The sequence below is a fragment of the Mustela putorius genome, unplaced genomic scaffold (assembly GCF_011764305.1).
Source record: "Mustela putorius furo isolate JIRA1106 unplaced genomic scaffold, ASM1176430v1.1 tig00003853_pilon_pilon_pilon, whole genome shotgun sequence".
NCBI lineage: Eukaryota > Metazoa > Chordata > Mammalia > Carnivora > Mustelidae > Mustela > Mustela putorius.
This window is the reverse complement of record NW_025422005.1, coordinates 47,784,116-47,799,937: the sequence shown is the minus strand read 5'-3', so window position 1 is coordinate 47,799,937 and position 15,822 is coordinate 47,784,116. Positions and strand designations below refer to the sequence as shown.

The 15,822-nt window shown below is 45.7% G+C and overlaps 1 protein-coding gene across 19 annotated transcripts in view; it reads right to left on the bottom strand.

Annotated features, from left to right (window-relative positions):
• The window catches only part of FGGY (FGGY carbohydrate kinase domain containing), a 697,591-nt gene that overhangs the window by 268,396 nt on the left and 413,373 nt on the right, over nucleotides 1-15,822 (bottom strand). The gene's annotated exons all lie outside the window — the stretch shown is intronic.

Here is a 15,822-nt window from a genome sequence, read left to right as displayed (position 1 = left end):
ATATTCCTAATATATTAAATATAATATATTTAATATATAATATTAAATTAATATATAAATATATTTAATATATAAATATATTATATATAATATAATATAATTTATATATAATTTAATATATTTATATATATTAATATATATCAATATTAATATATTTATATATAATATATTATATATCATATAATATATAACATAATATAATATAATAGATATATCATATTAAAATATATTGATTAATTAATTATTAATATTATAAATATATTAAATATTATATATTTATAATATATATTTAATATATATATTTAATATATCATATATTTAATATATTTACTATATTAGGAATATATTTCTATTTTGGAATATAAATATATATAATATATTTAATATATAAATATATTATTCATAAATAATAAATAATCTTTTTATAAAATGTAATATATATAAATATATTATGTATATATATGTAATATATATATATTATTCATAAATAAATAAATAATCTTTTTTTTAAAATGTAATGTAAGGGGCCCCTGGATGACTCAGTGGGTTAAAGCCTTTGCCTTCAGCTCAGGTCATGATCTGAGGGTCCTGGCATTGAGCCCCGCATAGGGCTCTCTGCTCAGCAGGGAGCCTGCTTCCCCCACCCTCTCTGCCTGCCTCTCTGTCTACTTGTGATCTCTGTCAGATAGATAAATAAAATCTTAAAAAAAAAAAAAAGTATGGTTTAAAAAAAAAAATGTAATGTAAGCCATGGACTTTAGATGAACACACGATGACGATGTATCAACATAGTTCCACCACTTGTAATGAATGCACCACTCCAGGAAAACATGGATAAGGGGCAGACTGTGCATGTGTGGGGCGAGGGGCTGTACTGGACGTCTCTGGACCTTCCAATCAATTGTGCTGTGAACCTAAAACGCTCTAGAAAACTGAAGTGTATTAAAAACAACAACCAACCAACCAACTAACCTCACTTCTCAAATGTCCCTCAAGAAGCAAGACCCAGAAACTAGTAGAAACAATATGTCTGGTCTTCAGGAAAATGCAGTCCAGCTTGCTATTCACATCAAGAACGCGGTGATTTTGTAACTTAGGCATCTAAGCCACTCTGAGTAAATATCATCCCTTGAGGCCAAGGGATTCACAGTCTCTCAGGGCCAGAAGAGCACCTGAGATCACCTGTTGACATGGGCAGAGCTGGCACACGAACCCAACAGTTAGCTTCAGAGCTCTTATCCTTAACTACTACACACACTGCCTCCAGGAACATACCCCTAGCACAAGAAGGGGATTTCACAGATAAGAGGAACACCCGAGAAGGAGGGCAACTCTACTTGGGGAATATTAAGGGAACTTCTCACAGGGGAGTAGCTTGAGCTGTGAGTCCTGAAATAGGAGGCCCTCGTCAGGTGGACAGAGGGTGCAGAGACCTTTCAGGAACAGTGCATATATCAAGAAACTCAGTTCAAGCATGATCCTGCCTCCGGAGAAGAGATGGACTAGCAGACTCCTAAGGACTCTTCCTTCGCTGCTGATATGAGGAAGACATTACCAAGCAGTACAAACCACAGGTTCTGGATGGACATGGTGATGCCATCATTCACTAGTGAGTGAGAGAGCCTCCCTGTATTTCATTTCCTTCATCTATAAAGGAGAGCAACAGTACCAGATAAATGGGACCAGATAAACAGGAGTTTGCCTCATAAATTCAATAAAGTTGAGTTAATCCACATAAAGCAGGTAGCACAGTCCCTGGTCCACAGCACATGCCCGACAAAAGGTGGTAAGATTTTCTTCTCATTTTCATCCATGTGAGCAGTTTCCTCAACATCTCATAGCTTCCTCTGAGGAAGAAAATTTCAATGAAAGAGAAATAATCAAATGAAAACTCACTTTGATGCCATGCTAAGGACACTACAAATAAGATGGGTTTTCAGCTCTAACTTGATGAGCATTATCTGACCTAAATGAGCCTGATGACATAAACCATCCAGCTCAGCCCTGCTCAACTCAACATAAAACTGAGTTGAAAACCCAATTCTTGGGGTGCCTGGGTGGCTCAGTTGCTTAAACCACTGACTTCGACTCAGGTCATGATCCTGGAGTCCCAGGATCAAGTCCCACATTGGGCTCCCTGCTCAGTGGGGAGCCTGCTTCTTCCTCTGACCTTTACCCTCTCATGCTCTCACTCTCTCTCATTCTCTCTCAAATAAATAAATAAAAATAAATAAAAGTAAAATATTTAAGAAAACCCAATTCTTGATTCATATCTTGAACTTAAATGCCAATACTGGGCCCAAACTGGGCCCCTTCCTCAAAGTTAGGAGTAAAGCCACTCAGAACACTCCACCTATTCATGGAGTGGTTCATTATTCCCCAAACATATTTTTGCCAGCACTGAGCATGGTGACACAGAGAAACAGAGGTGAGGACTAGATCTCTTCCCTTGAGTAGTGCCGAAGACAGAAGGTAAAGAGAGACATGCAGAGGGACATGCAGAACGTAATTTGAGAAGGGTCTTCATATGGTATATACAATGGTCTAGGGGAGCACAGTAGGCTAGAGAAACTATCTGTGGAGGTTCTAGAAACCTCACTGAAATACCAGAGCAAAACGAAAACCTGCCTCAGATGTGCGTCTTAGGGATCCCAGGGTGAGGAGCATGAGGGCATCCCTGGTTTGCCTCTTTTCTGGTGAGAACACACCTGTGAGAACACACCTGCGACTTCCAGGATAGCGAATGCCTGCTCTCACTTCGGTGCTCGCTCATGCCGGAAACACCTTCACCTTACTGAGCCCCAGTAAATCTTCATCATCTTCAGGAGAACTATCCTTTGGGAATTCGTCCAACAGTGTGGACAACTATGCTTCCAGCATTCCCTGCTGTGTGGTGCCTACTGCATTTCCATCACTACCTCAATGATCCTCTCTCCCACCCTGGACAGCAAACCGGAAGGACCGTTCTTCCCGCATCCTTGGCTTCCGAGGTAGGTTGACACATAGAAGATGTTTACTAAGTGTTTGCTGACTGGACCACCTGTCACTAAGGTCCTCTTTAACCTACTACTGCATACAAATACAGCCATTTGGTTCTTGCCCAGGAAGCCTGCTTTGAGCATTGAACTGGAGCTCAGCCCGTAGTGCTGAGACTTTAAATGAACTCATGCTATAAACAAACAAAACAACCGGCAAACTAAAGGAACCAAGGGCCTCTGCTCAAGTGTCAACCAATATCCTTGCTAAACTAAACAAGGAAAGGAAGTTGCTTGTTTGCTATCTTTCTTAAGAACCAGCATGAAGGAGCATGTGGGGTTTCTTAATTGGGAAACCATACAAAAAGGTAAGAGTGCACTCGGAGTGTACCATGATCTTTTTTTATCTCTTGGAGAATTATCATGTGTTTTTCTAATTGAGAAAGACTTATTTATAAACCAGATCTGAAAAAAAAAAAAAGGCCTAAATTTATTCTATTTCCCTTGTGCATCATTTCTGTTTCTTTTGAACCCTGCACGGCAGTTTATGACAAATAAATCATGTCTTATAAATTAAGCAACTGGAGAAACTGAGATGGGAATGGCTGATGGCAGACTTAAAAAGACACCCCCATATATCACCTGGGTCATAGCATTTTAGTCACCCACCAATCTGGCTGGTTCAACTGATTTTAATGGTATGAGACATATTTCCAAGTACACCTGAAATCAACGATCACTCACTAATCATACCTAGCCTGAGCTTGTGTGTGTGTGTGTGTGTGTGTGTGGTGTTTTAAGCAAAAGACCAATAAATTTAAGAAGTAGCATTCCAATAGTTTGGAAATGGAGAGAAAAAGAAGAATGTCAGATACTAGGCAGAATTACACCAGGGGAAGAGAAGGATATGGAATGATGGAATAACCATCTTTAGGAAGGGAAATATTTTCAGTTGAAAGCAGCTGTTTTTCATTTCTATGAAAGCAATGAGCATAAATTTCAGAAAGGGAGGATTCAGGTTAACAGAGGGAAAGCTGTCTAACTTACAGGGTCAGAAGACAGGAGGGGTTGGTATGAGAAGATAATGGCCTTCTTTGAAGGGATCTTTGAGAAAGAAGAGACCCCATCAGCCTCAGGTGACCAGGGAAATGTCTGGATTGAAGAGAAGGAACTACACTGACTTCTGGTGTTTTTATCATGATTAGTGTTAGAATTCTGGTTTGAAGATTGATTCTGTGATTCACTTCATTTACTGTAAAGCCAACCTCTTCGATTGCCACAAAAGAACAATACTGAAGAATACCATTTCTGAGAATTTTGAATTCATGAAGACAGCCGTGCCAAATTTATGAGCTTATTTAAATAAAAGCACACAAGTTTCCTTTTAAATTTCAATTTAATAAAATATATTGAGTGGCTATGAAGAGCAAATTCCATGCAAAGTGTCAGGAGCATGGAGATAAAACATGAGTCCTAGTCCCCCATCCACTGGAGAGAAAATAAGCCCATCAATTACTGTGATGGAAGTAGCAATGGGGTACAAAGAATAGAAAGACAATACGTAGTACGGCTGTCAAGCACTGGACAAAATTTGAGGAAAAAGTAGCTTATGAGGTGGATATTAAAAATTTGTAAAACAGGGACGCCTGGGTGGCTCAGTTGGTTAAGTATCTGCCTTCGACTCAGGTCATGATCCCAGCGTCCTGGGATCGAGTCCCACATCGGGCTCCTTGCTCAGCAAGGAGCCTGTTTCTCCCTCTGACTCCGCCTGCCACTCTGTCTGCCTGTGTGCGCTCTCTCTCTCTTTCTGACAAATAAACAAGTAAAATCTTTAAAAAAAATTTCATAAAATGGTAAATGTTATAAACCTTGTAGACAAAGACATAGACACATGAATACTTGAATCATGCCTGGGAAGAGGCAATGTCCCTGTTTAATGTGAACAAAGGTAAGTGTTGAGAGATTAAAAATTAAAAAACTTGAAAGTTGGCTTGAGTCATGTAAATGACCCACAATGTAAACCTCCAATTGAGAGGCAAGATTTATCTATTATCCCTGAAGCAAAATAAATTCATTTCCTAATTTTTCCCCCCTCAGCTGGACTAAATCAGGGCAAATATATTAGAGTATTATTTTTTAACAGAAATCCTCATACTGGAAAGTCAAATTTAGGCAATTAACTGAGAGCTGCCAAACACATGTAAAACCTTTGGATTCCCATCCACTAATGGATCCATAAGGGACCCATATGGATATGATTGTCTAGTAGAACAGTCAACGGGATGGACTTGGCACTTTGAGTAAGGACAGAAAATGTTATCACAATATATATCTGATTCCAAAAATCTTTCCAAACCAGAAGCAGAGAAACACCGACACCAGCCATTGTTTATAAACCTATGATGTGCCTAAACCCCTAAACACCAATGTCAACAGATTTTGTAGACCACTCTGGGTTGTCCGGTGAAAGAAAGGCCTAAGTTCCTGACTGGTACTTATCTCTCAAGTAAACAGAATGATTTAGGCTGCTGTGTCGTATCATGGAAAAAGCGAAGGCTTTGGAAATTGGTGGGCATAGATTTAAACCCCAGCTTTGCTCCTGGCCATGTGATCAGGTTTGGGTAAATCTCCGAATTTCTGGATTTTCTCCCATCTAAGGTGTAGGTAAGGACAAGAGCCTAAAACCTTAATGTGAGGAAGAGATATACTGTAAAAACAAAACAACCCAGCATGGGGCCGCCTGGGTAGGTCACTGGGTTAAGTGTCTGCCTTCACCTCAGGTCATGATCCCAGGGTCCAGGGATCAAGCCTCAAGTCAGGCTCCCTGCTCAGCGGAGAACCTGTTTCTCTCTCCCCTTCAGCCTGCAGCTCCCCCTGATTGTATTCTCTCTCTCCTCTCTGTGTCAAATAAAAAAATAAATCTTAAAAAACAAAACCCTAGCACAGCAACCCCCCCATATAGACCCTCAATAAACAATATCTATTATTAGCAGCACTCGTATTTCTTTACCTTAACTCACCACATTTAAACTCACACACACACACACACACACACACACACACATGTACTACTGAAATCTATGCATCAAACTGAACAGAAAAACCTCCACATTAACTGGTCTCTTCTGAAACACCAAGATCTCTCCCTGCCCAGTTCAGAGACCACGTGGAAAGGGCAGGTGTTAACATCATTTACAAAAATCTCTTGACAGCCTATCAATTGGCTCAGATTCCCTCCAAAGAGCAATTCGGTTCCCCTCAATCCTCTACAGTGAGAAAGGGTCTGAAATAGTCACATCTTGAGTGGGATTTCTGTCAAACCTACCAACTAGAATGTTGTAAGTTAAACCTCTACATTCACCCCAGCCCACCGGAGCGAGCCGCGTCCTGACACTCTTACAACATCAGCATTCAGGTATCTCAACCACTTCCCTCACAAAGCAGTCCCCACACCCAACACTTAGGAAGGAAGATGCGGCGCAAATATATTCTCAGCCACTACGTGTAACAGCTACCTGAAAGTGCTTTTGTTTACAGTTGTCTGCCTTGAAAATTTTTGCCAGTAAAAAGTAAAAACAACTAATGAAGGACTTAATGGCATGGGATGTGCCTCATGCTGACCTTAGTGGAAGTCAGTCTGAACGCCTGCTCAGTCTGAAGGCCAGTCACGGAAGGAATTTAGATAGGGTGCTAGCCACCCTCCTGAGCTCGGAATGAAGGAAGAGGGACCAGCATTTAACATAAATATTTATAATTGTCTTCAGTGGGAGAAGTGCAGGTACCATGAAATCACATCAGAGGGGCCGAATGGACGCTGAGCGTCAGCAAAGGACTCTAAGTGGACACCTGAAGGATCAGTCAGTTCCAGTAATGATGGCGGGGAAGGGGAGGGAAAAGGCAGGGTCCAACCAGGGTGCAGCCACACCGATAGAGGGAACAGGTGGTGTCACATCAGTTCTGAGCCCAGCACCTTCTTGGACACTTTTCTCTCCTCTGATTTTTGCCTCACCACAGTCCTGGTAAGACAAAAATAAATTAAGTAACTAATGCACAGGTGTGTTGCCAAAACTTCTCACTAGTAGCACGAACTGGGATTCCTTTTCCAGACGCTCCCTAGCAGAGATACTGGTTGCATGACTTTGTAAGGCCCTATACCTATGTACACAGTAAGATGTGCACACATGAGTAGTTGTGCTGGGATTAGAAACCAATGAAGTTCTAGGTCTCGAGCATTTTTATTAGCTTAAAAACAAAAACAAAACTAAAAAATCTCAAAAGGGTTTGTGTGCCTCCCCTAAGCTTTAATAAGGTACAGGAGACATGAAGATGAGCTAGGAAGTGATCTCTGGATCTTACCATGACTCAGAATGCCTAGTCTTAAAGGGTGTAGACTGAGTGCTCAGCGAGTGCCTGGCCCATAGAGAGAGCTCCACCATGGGATGGGTGGTGTGAATTTTACCTCAAAGTTTTTACCCCAAAGGTGGGTTTATCTCTCTCCTAACCCTTTTCCTTCTGGCTGAATCTCTGTATGGAACTGGCTACCAATCACCAATCCAGAGGAACATCCAATCTGGTGGTCATGGCGGAGAGCTTCACATGTAATCCAAATTAGGCCACTGAACTCCTTAGGAGAAAAGAGAACTCTGACCCCCATGGCTCCCACCCCACTGCCCAAGGGCCATGAGGAAGAGAAGCTCTTAAGGAGCTCTTAAGCTCTTAAGGGCACCATACAACCTGGTGAGACACTGGGCATGAGGAAGACACCCTGGGTTCTGGATCCTTCCTCAAAGACAGAAAATAATGTCTTCATTTCCTCGAGTGGAACGTCGTAAGTCCCTCAGCTCTAACGAAGCGAGGGGTCAGGGAAATGAGGGCCTGCCTGCGGTGTGGTATTATGGGACAGTTTGGACAGAACTTGTAAACACCCACCTCCTGTCCAGTTTCTCTTGACCTTCCTCTAAGCACAGTGGCCTCAGGCCGTGGTAAACAAAGATCGCCCCCAGCGAGCTAATTTTAGCCTGAGTTTTAACAGTAAAAGACCAAGTTCTTCCCTTTCCTGTGTTGTGACAAGACAAATGCAAGGCTCTCTTGCTCCTGTGGTCCAGTTTCTCTGTTAGCACACAGAGGGAGACATCCACAAGGAGCAAGCGCGCCCGCCTGGGCCAGGAAATCTTATCCTGGATGAGGCTCCCCAGAGAGGGGAGGTGGGACAGAAGCAGAGTGAGAAGCTTTTCAATCACTCGCTCACGCTTTATTTATCCATAAATTCACTCATTCCCTCGACAAATGTTTATTTAGCACATGGCACCTAGAGGCCCAGGGGGAGCTCCTGGGTTGACAGAGATGAGCGGGACAAACAGGCTGCCAAGCTGGAGGAACAGGCAGAAGAGCCAGAAGTAGATGGTGGCATTTGTGATAAATGAATCACTTGGGGGGGGGGCAATCTTGCCCAGGAGCTTGGGGGGACAACTCCCGGAGAAGGGGTGTTCACGCTGAAACTTTAAGGGTTGCAAGGGCTGTGGGAAGAGAACTGACAAAGGGCATCCACTGAACATGACGTGGCCTGACTGAGGGATGGGGCTGTCATGTGGTGACACCGCAGGGAGGGTGTGTAGACAAGTGTGGGAGTGGAGGCCAGAGGGGCTGCTGGGGGGCCAGACATCAAGGACAAGAGCCCTGTCAGGTGCTAAGAGCAGTAGGAAAGCAATGATGGGTCTCAACCAAAGGACTGTGCTGATCAGCTCAAATCCTGACGAGGCCACTTGTTACTCTGTGACGTTGGTTAAATCCCAATCTCTAATCCTGCCCAGGTTAGTCTCTAACCACACGTTGTTTCATTCAGTCAACAGATACTTCTTCATTGTGCGACTTCCTGGTGCGAGCCCCTGTGTCACACAATGGGATGCGGTAGGGAATAAGCTGAGTCCTCACACGCCAGCCTACACACGGGAGGGAGATATTAAGCAGGGTGAGAGGACGAGAGTAACCTCCGGGCAGGACGGGCAGAGAAGGCCTCTGAGGAGGGGACACTGGAGCTGAGACGAAAGGATTGAGAAGCGTCCTTCATCATAAGGAGAGGCATTGGCAGAGGGGAGAGTGGCTGGGACAGCCTGGGACAGGGAAGGGGGGGCGGGGTTGGGTGGGGGGACTGTCCACCTGAGCTAGTGCAGCTGAATACAGAGCAGGAAGAGGAGGGCCAGGCTGGTGAGGAGGCAGCATCCAGAGGGCACAGGGCCTCAGTGGAGTGGGGACGATACAGCGCCAACTGGTGAGCTGCTGAGTGACGTGACCTCAGTGACAGGTTAAGAACACTCAGGCTACTGTGTGGAGGAGGGACAGGAAACGGACAAGAGTGGAACGGGTGAGATCTAAAAGGGGGCTTCTGTGCTCTCTCTCATCATGGCAAACAGCACTTTACACTTTATTATTAGCCAGCTACTGGCCTCATGACCCTGGGCAAGCAACTTAACTGTCCTCCTCCATGAACTAACATCCCCTACCTCACACTGGGCCATGGTGAGGGCTAAATACAGGTCGCTATTTGTAAAGGATGTAGAAGAGTGCTTGGCTGAGCTCTGAACGTTTCCTGGCTGGTCTCATGATTCGTTTCCTGCCCTCTCAGCTGCTGGAGTCCAGGCCCCTCGTCTTTACCTGCCAGCACCTGTCCAGCGTTTATCCTCGGTACTGTGTAAATTAGGAGGTGCAAATCGTTGACTGGAGACCTAAACTGGCCCAAAGACACATTCTGTCGGCTGACGCGGGGACTTCAAAACATGTGACTATGAATGTCTTCAGGTTGAATACGTGGGGGTGCCTGCCCATGCTGTCTGGTCTCACACTTTCCTACCTATGTACTGCCCCTACAGGCACTGAAGTTGGTGACCCCGAGTAAACACTGAATTCCTAAAAGCATGACTGTTGGGGATGTCTGTCGCAAATACAAGTGACACGTAAACCACACAACAACCCTCCCTCCTCCTCCTGCCCCCACTAGAGCAATGGACCCCACAAGATCAAACTTTCTCACTTTTCTTCATGCAGGTCATTTACCACCTGTTCTCCGAATACCTTCTAGGACCTGGGAATTGGGAGAGAAAGAAAGCACAGAGTCAGGCTTAACTGAACTTACAACCCAGGGCCCTTGAAAGATGAAGCCGTAGACTCCCAGGACGCCACAGGCACACTCACAGTCTACCACGCTAGGGAGTCCAAGACTTCTACACAGATCATCTTATTCTGCTCTTATAACTCTGTGGGGGTCGCTTGAACAAAGAGGTTACTCGATTTTGCAAACGAATGAAGAGTCCAAGCATCTAAGTTTACTGTCCAGACAGAGCTAATGAATGGTGCGCTTTGAATTCCCGACTCTGGTCATCCATAAAGGCATTGCAAGTGGGGAAGGGTTAACCCTATTAGTGAGATAACCTACCAAGTTTTCTCTTGCCACATGCTACGGGCGTGAGAATAAGAAAGGTGAAAATGCCACCCAAGCACTGCCCACCACATGGGTAACAGGACCTAGGCTGGCTTAGACAGTGGGAAAAGCATGACAACAGGGCTGGCGAAGAATAAGAGACTTGGGCTCCCAAGAGAGCTCCCGCTGGCCTCCCTGTGTCAGTGACACATCTGGAAATAGAAAAGAGAACAGAACACGGCCCCTGTTTTGCCAGATTTACAAAAGCGTATTTTTGGTTAAGGCGACGAGGCTCTGCCAGGTGGTGGCATGCCAGACAGCAGGTCTATGTGGCCCAGCGAGATCTGCTTCCAGAAGGACCCCTGGTGGTATTCCCCAAGAAGGCTTGGTGCACTCTGGGACTGCCTCCCAGCTGCCCCCACGGTGGCCTGTGAGTGCACTGCCTACTCTCTGCTCCAGACACACAGAAGCCTGGAAAAGACATCAGCATCCCGGGGAGACCCGACAGCCTCTCCGATCCTGAAGATGCCTTTCTGGATGTCAGTGATACTTGCAGCTTCTTGGCCGACATTTTATTATAATCAGTGATTTTTAACCAGAGGGATTCTGCCTCGAGGGAAACAGCTGTCAATGTCCGGAGATATTTCTGGTCTTCCTTGGGGAGGTGGGGGGCAGAGGGCTGTGCTACTGGCATCCAGCGTGTAGATGCCAAGGAAGGTGCTAAACACCGCACAGTGCACAAGTGAACAGCCCCAGAACAAAGAACAATCTGGTCCAAGATGTTCAAGAGCGCCAGGGTTAAGAAACCCTGATTTAGATGTCTCAAATATTTCCTGAGTCATGACTACATGCTCAGCCTGGTGCTAAGCTCTGCAAATACAAAGGCGAAATGGGTAAGTCCTTTTCTCAAGGAGTTCAGTCTAGTGGGAGCCCCTCAGTGGGACAGGACTAATATCAACCACAGCCTAATACTGGGCTTAGAAATTAAGACAGGTCTGCGTTCTAACGCGGGCTTTGCCCTTTATTTACTCACTGTGTGACCTTGGCCAGGTCATTTAACTTTTCAGTTCCTTCTGACACTGTGAATGGAAACTCACGATACTATTTCTGCTCCTCCCCCTACTCTTCCTCGTACTCTTAAAACTACAACTAGAGATCTACTGTTACCACCATCACCACTATCGTTCCAACTGCTGCTGCCAGGGTTGGGGGTGGGGGGAAGTACCAGAGAGCCAGGGGGCATGAAGACCTGGGAAGGTCAGATGGTATAGCATCTCAAATGGGCCCGTAATGGGAGTAGGTGTATTTGTTTGTCACCCGTGGAAAGAGGCTGTGGCTGGAAGCCACCACAGATCGTGGACACAAGGGCATCACATTAAGGATGGCTTGATGCAAAAACCTGCCTTCCTAGAGGACCCTGTGGAAAATATGCTCTCTGGCCTGCCACGTGAGAAAGAAGGAATCTATCTTACTTAAACCACCAGTAACACTATCACCTAATAATACAGAAGTACAGGAGTGGGCTGGTCAGGAAAGGCCATCACTAGCAGAGAGGATAGTACTTGCAAAAAAGTACAAGGAGGTGGAAGAGAATCAAGCTGAGAGAGAATTAAAGGGATTGCTCTTTGGATCTCCCCTAGCAGAGGAGAGTTGATGGGGCAGGAGACAGCAGCATCAGGGAGTAGCTGGAATCCCGTGGGCCTCACATGCCACACCAGGGAGTGAAGACTTAAATCCTGCAGGCATGGGGCACCACAGGAGGGTTTCAAACAGGTAAGGAATATGATATCTGCATTTAAGAAGAAAGGTTAGAGGTGGACTGGGGTATCTGTTGGATGGGGGTAGGGGAATAAGGAGTGGTAAGATGAGGTGGGGCAGAAGCTGGGGGAAAGGCAGGGAGGGTGGCTGGCACCAGTTAGGAGGCTCACAGATCCCAGAGAGACTGAAGAGGCTATATCATACTCTTTGCCCATCCTCTAGGTAACAGAAGAGATACAGAAGGTATGGCGCATCAAAGCTTTTGGTCTGGATAACTGATGACAGTTCCTTCACCACGACAGCAAATGCAGGAAGAAAGGCAAATTCATTTCAGCGACTGTCACCTGGAGTGGAGATGCCTACGAGGCAGCAGGCAGGGATGCCTGATGCTAAGCTTGCTCCTTAGTCTGGAGCACAGTACGGTGACATGGTGGAGCCATCAGTGGAGAGGGAGTGTTTAAATCCTGGGAAGGTGTGGCATTTCGTTGCACTTTGATGGGACTAAGCTCTCTGACAGACTGTCTTCCGGTCACTTCCAATAACAAATAAAAAGTCCACTGCCTCCCTGCATGTTGATTATGAGGCAGGATACTTTAAAAAGCCTTTTATTTTTCTTTTTTTCTTTTTCTTTTACGTTCACACACGGAGAATAGAGGCAACTGGGCATATTTCAAAACAGAGAAAGGTCTAGAAGACACAGGAACTTCTCAGAGACCATTCTCTTCTCAGACCCTTGCCTGTTCCTGAAGGAACTGTGATCTGGCCCAAACTTCAGTTTGCACGCAGGGCCCATGACGGTATCTGACACCTGCAAAAGCCATTCTCCTTTGTAAATAGGGTATAAAACGTCTCACTGCCCTGGGATCTCACTGCCCTGGGAACATTGCGATTGGGCTTTCAAGGCCCCTGGAGCAATATATTGTTTTAAATAGAAGTGGGCGTGGACACTGCAAGGAAAGATCTGCCTGGGGTTCCAGTTATCACAGGGCAGAAAAAGCCGAGTAATTATTTTCTCCCCAATTATGGCTAATTCTCTGCAAGCTAATTCTTGGCTTTTCTAAAACAGGACCAGAAAATTAGCTCTTCGTGTGCAAGACTGAACACACCGGACCCAGCAGCTTCTGGCCTGGGGTTATTACTTATTACTTCTTAAGGAGCGAGGAGCGGGGCAGGAAGTGGGGTTTTGACTTAGGCACCGTTTAGTCAAGTGAAGAGAAAAAAAATCTCCCTTTGGCTCTGAAACAGGATCGTGCAGCTATAAACTTTATTGGACACAACTCAGGCAAGGGTGTTGGGTAAAGGAATCAAAGGAAGAGCTATGGGCCGAGTTCAGAGGGTGGAACGAAATGTGCCCCTGTTGTCACTCACTTACTACCCCAGATCTCCCAGGCCGTGTAGATTTAAACCAGACAGGCCTGTGGCCCAGCCTAGATGATGCTGGCCTTTTCTCACCGACTAGCATGCAGTCGCAAACGTGTGCACGCACACATACGTGTTCACAAGGGTGTGCACGGGTATGTGTGGATGTCTGCTGGACACAGGCTGGGAAGGGAGACCCGGAAGAGGAAGAGACGGACTGTGGCGGGGAGGAAGGGCGGCGGAAGGGTGGCACAGAGGCAAGGGCAAATTACTTCAGCCTAGAAAAGGCAACGTTCAGATTCCCTGATGTTTGCGACTGGAGGACAGTGTTTTCAATCTGTTCTGATCAAACCTCCAGAAGTAATTGTTTTCACGAAAGGGAAACAATAGCACCAAGTGGACTGAGTTGACGGGGAAGACGGAAACTCACCCAAGGGGAGAAGTCAAGAGGAGAAACTGCTGAAGCGGAAAGTGATATTCACTCCTCCTCTGAAGACCCCTATTTGTGCCCCTTGTTTAAACCCCTACATGTATATTTAGGTATGTACAGTTATTATCGTTTGACTCTAAGTTTCTAAGGTAGTTTAAAAAAAAATAAAAAAACAACAATTAACTGAAATTAACTGGATCAGAGCCACCAGAGGACTCACTTTTCTCAAGGTCTATTCCAGGCCACCCATGTGCCACGTCACCTCTCTTCAACCCTCTGCCCTCAGCGAGGCCATTCATTGCAGGGTACGGCATTCTCCATTTCCATGAAAGTGAAGGGAGTCGTCTGCCACATAAGGTCAGTTGCTCAGGGACTGACCCTGAGTCCCTGGGCAGGGTCACTCCTAGACCGGAGCAGTTATCCCGCCCCCGCCCAGAGAAAGGTGCACAGGAGGGCCAGGGTCATTCTCTCTCCTGCAGCTGTGAGTAAGGGTCAAGATTTTCACTGAGTTCCAGAGAACAGAACAGGCATACTCGTGAGAGGTATCTCGGCCTCTCCCCTTTTATACTGAAAAAGCCCCTACTTCTGCTGAGCTGTCCACTGGGGACACTCCACTACCAGAAAATGTCACCAAAGACTCCAGAGTGGGTGGGCCTTGGCTTGGATCCCAGCCATGTGACCTTGGGGGCCAGCTGCCTTCCCTTCTGAGACTCAGTTATCTCACCTGAAAAATGGAGCAATAGCTGTACAAGTTTAAATGAAGAGAATCCAGGTCAAGCATTCTGTATCGTGCCCCATACGTCTCCAGCAATCAGCATATGCGCACAGTATTTTGAAACCACTTTGTGGGCTCGAAAGAGCTGTGCAGCCATCAGTTATAACAAGTCTTTCAAGCACGTTTCTGATATCTGCATACTGAAAGGCCATGCTGTCCGCACACTTTGACAGGTCATTATAATCTGTATGGAGGGATTCTCCAACTGGAAGTCGAACAAGAGGGTGGTAGAGCAGTTGGTTCTGGACGCAGACAGAGCTGAGCCTGGATTCCAGCTCTGTCTCAGATTCGCTGGATGACTCCCGGCAATTCACTTAATCATCATGAGCCTTAGCTTCTCCATGAAGGACGAGGGTTAGACTCTCAATAAAAGTCAGCTTATAGGTCTATGCCTTGGCATCCTTCATCAAGTCCTGTGCCATTATTAAGACTAGAAAATGTTCCATGTTCCCAGTGGAATCACCTGGAGGACACATGGAACCTTCAAGTAACAGAGGCAGAAATGACCATCAGTCAGGTAATAGCATCAGTCAGGCAGCCACTGCTGCCTGTCCTCACTGCTGCCTGGCACACAACAACAGCTCATTGTCCTTTCCCACTCAGCTGAGACTGGCTTCCCTCACACTCCTGCAGACAGCAACTTCCAGTCGCTAAGAACCGGCATGAGAGCTCGTCCATCTGCAGTTTCCAACCAGTCCTACCATCTAACGTAAGAGAAGAGAAAGCAGAAGCCCACTGAAGTTTTAAGGGACCTGCCACGGGTCTCCCATCTAGTGACAATCCTGGCCCAGAATGCACATCACCTAACTCTTCATATGCGGTCACTCCTCTCTCTGTCTCTCTGGGTAGATGGTGGAAGGTATTCTGACACCCTCCTGGGCATTGTCCTCAGGGCTGCCCAGAGGGGCTGCTACATGTAGCAAAAGACTTATAATCTAATTCCAGCAAGCCCCCTCGTGTGGCAGGGGAAGAAGGGGTGGGACCAACTAATTCTCTCTTCCAAATGCTTTGACTGAGGATGTGGAGATCAACAAACATTCCTGGCCATGTTTGATTCTCAGGAGCATGAACCTTAGAAACTCTCGCAGAGCAGCCAACCTGAACTGAAACT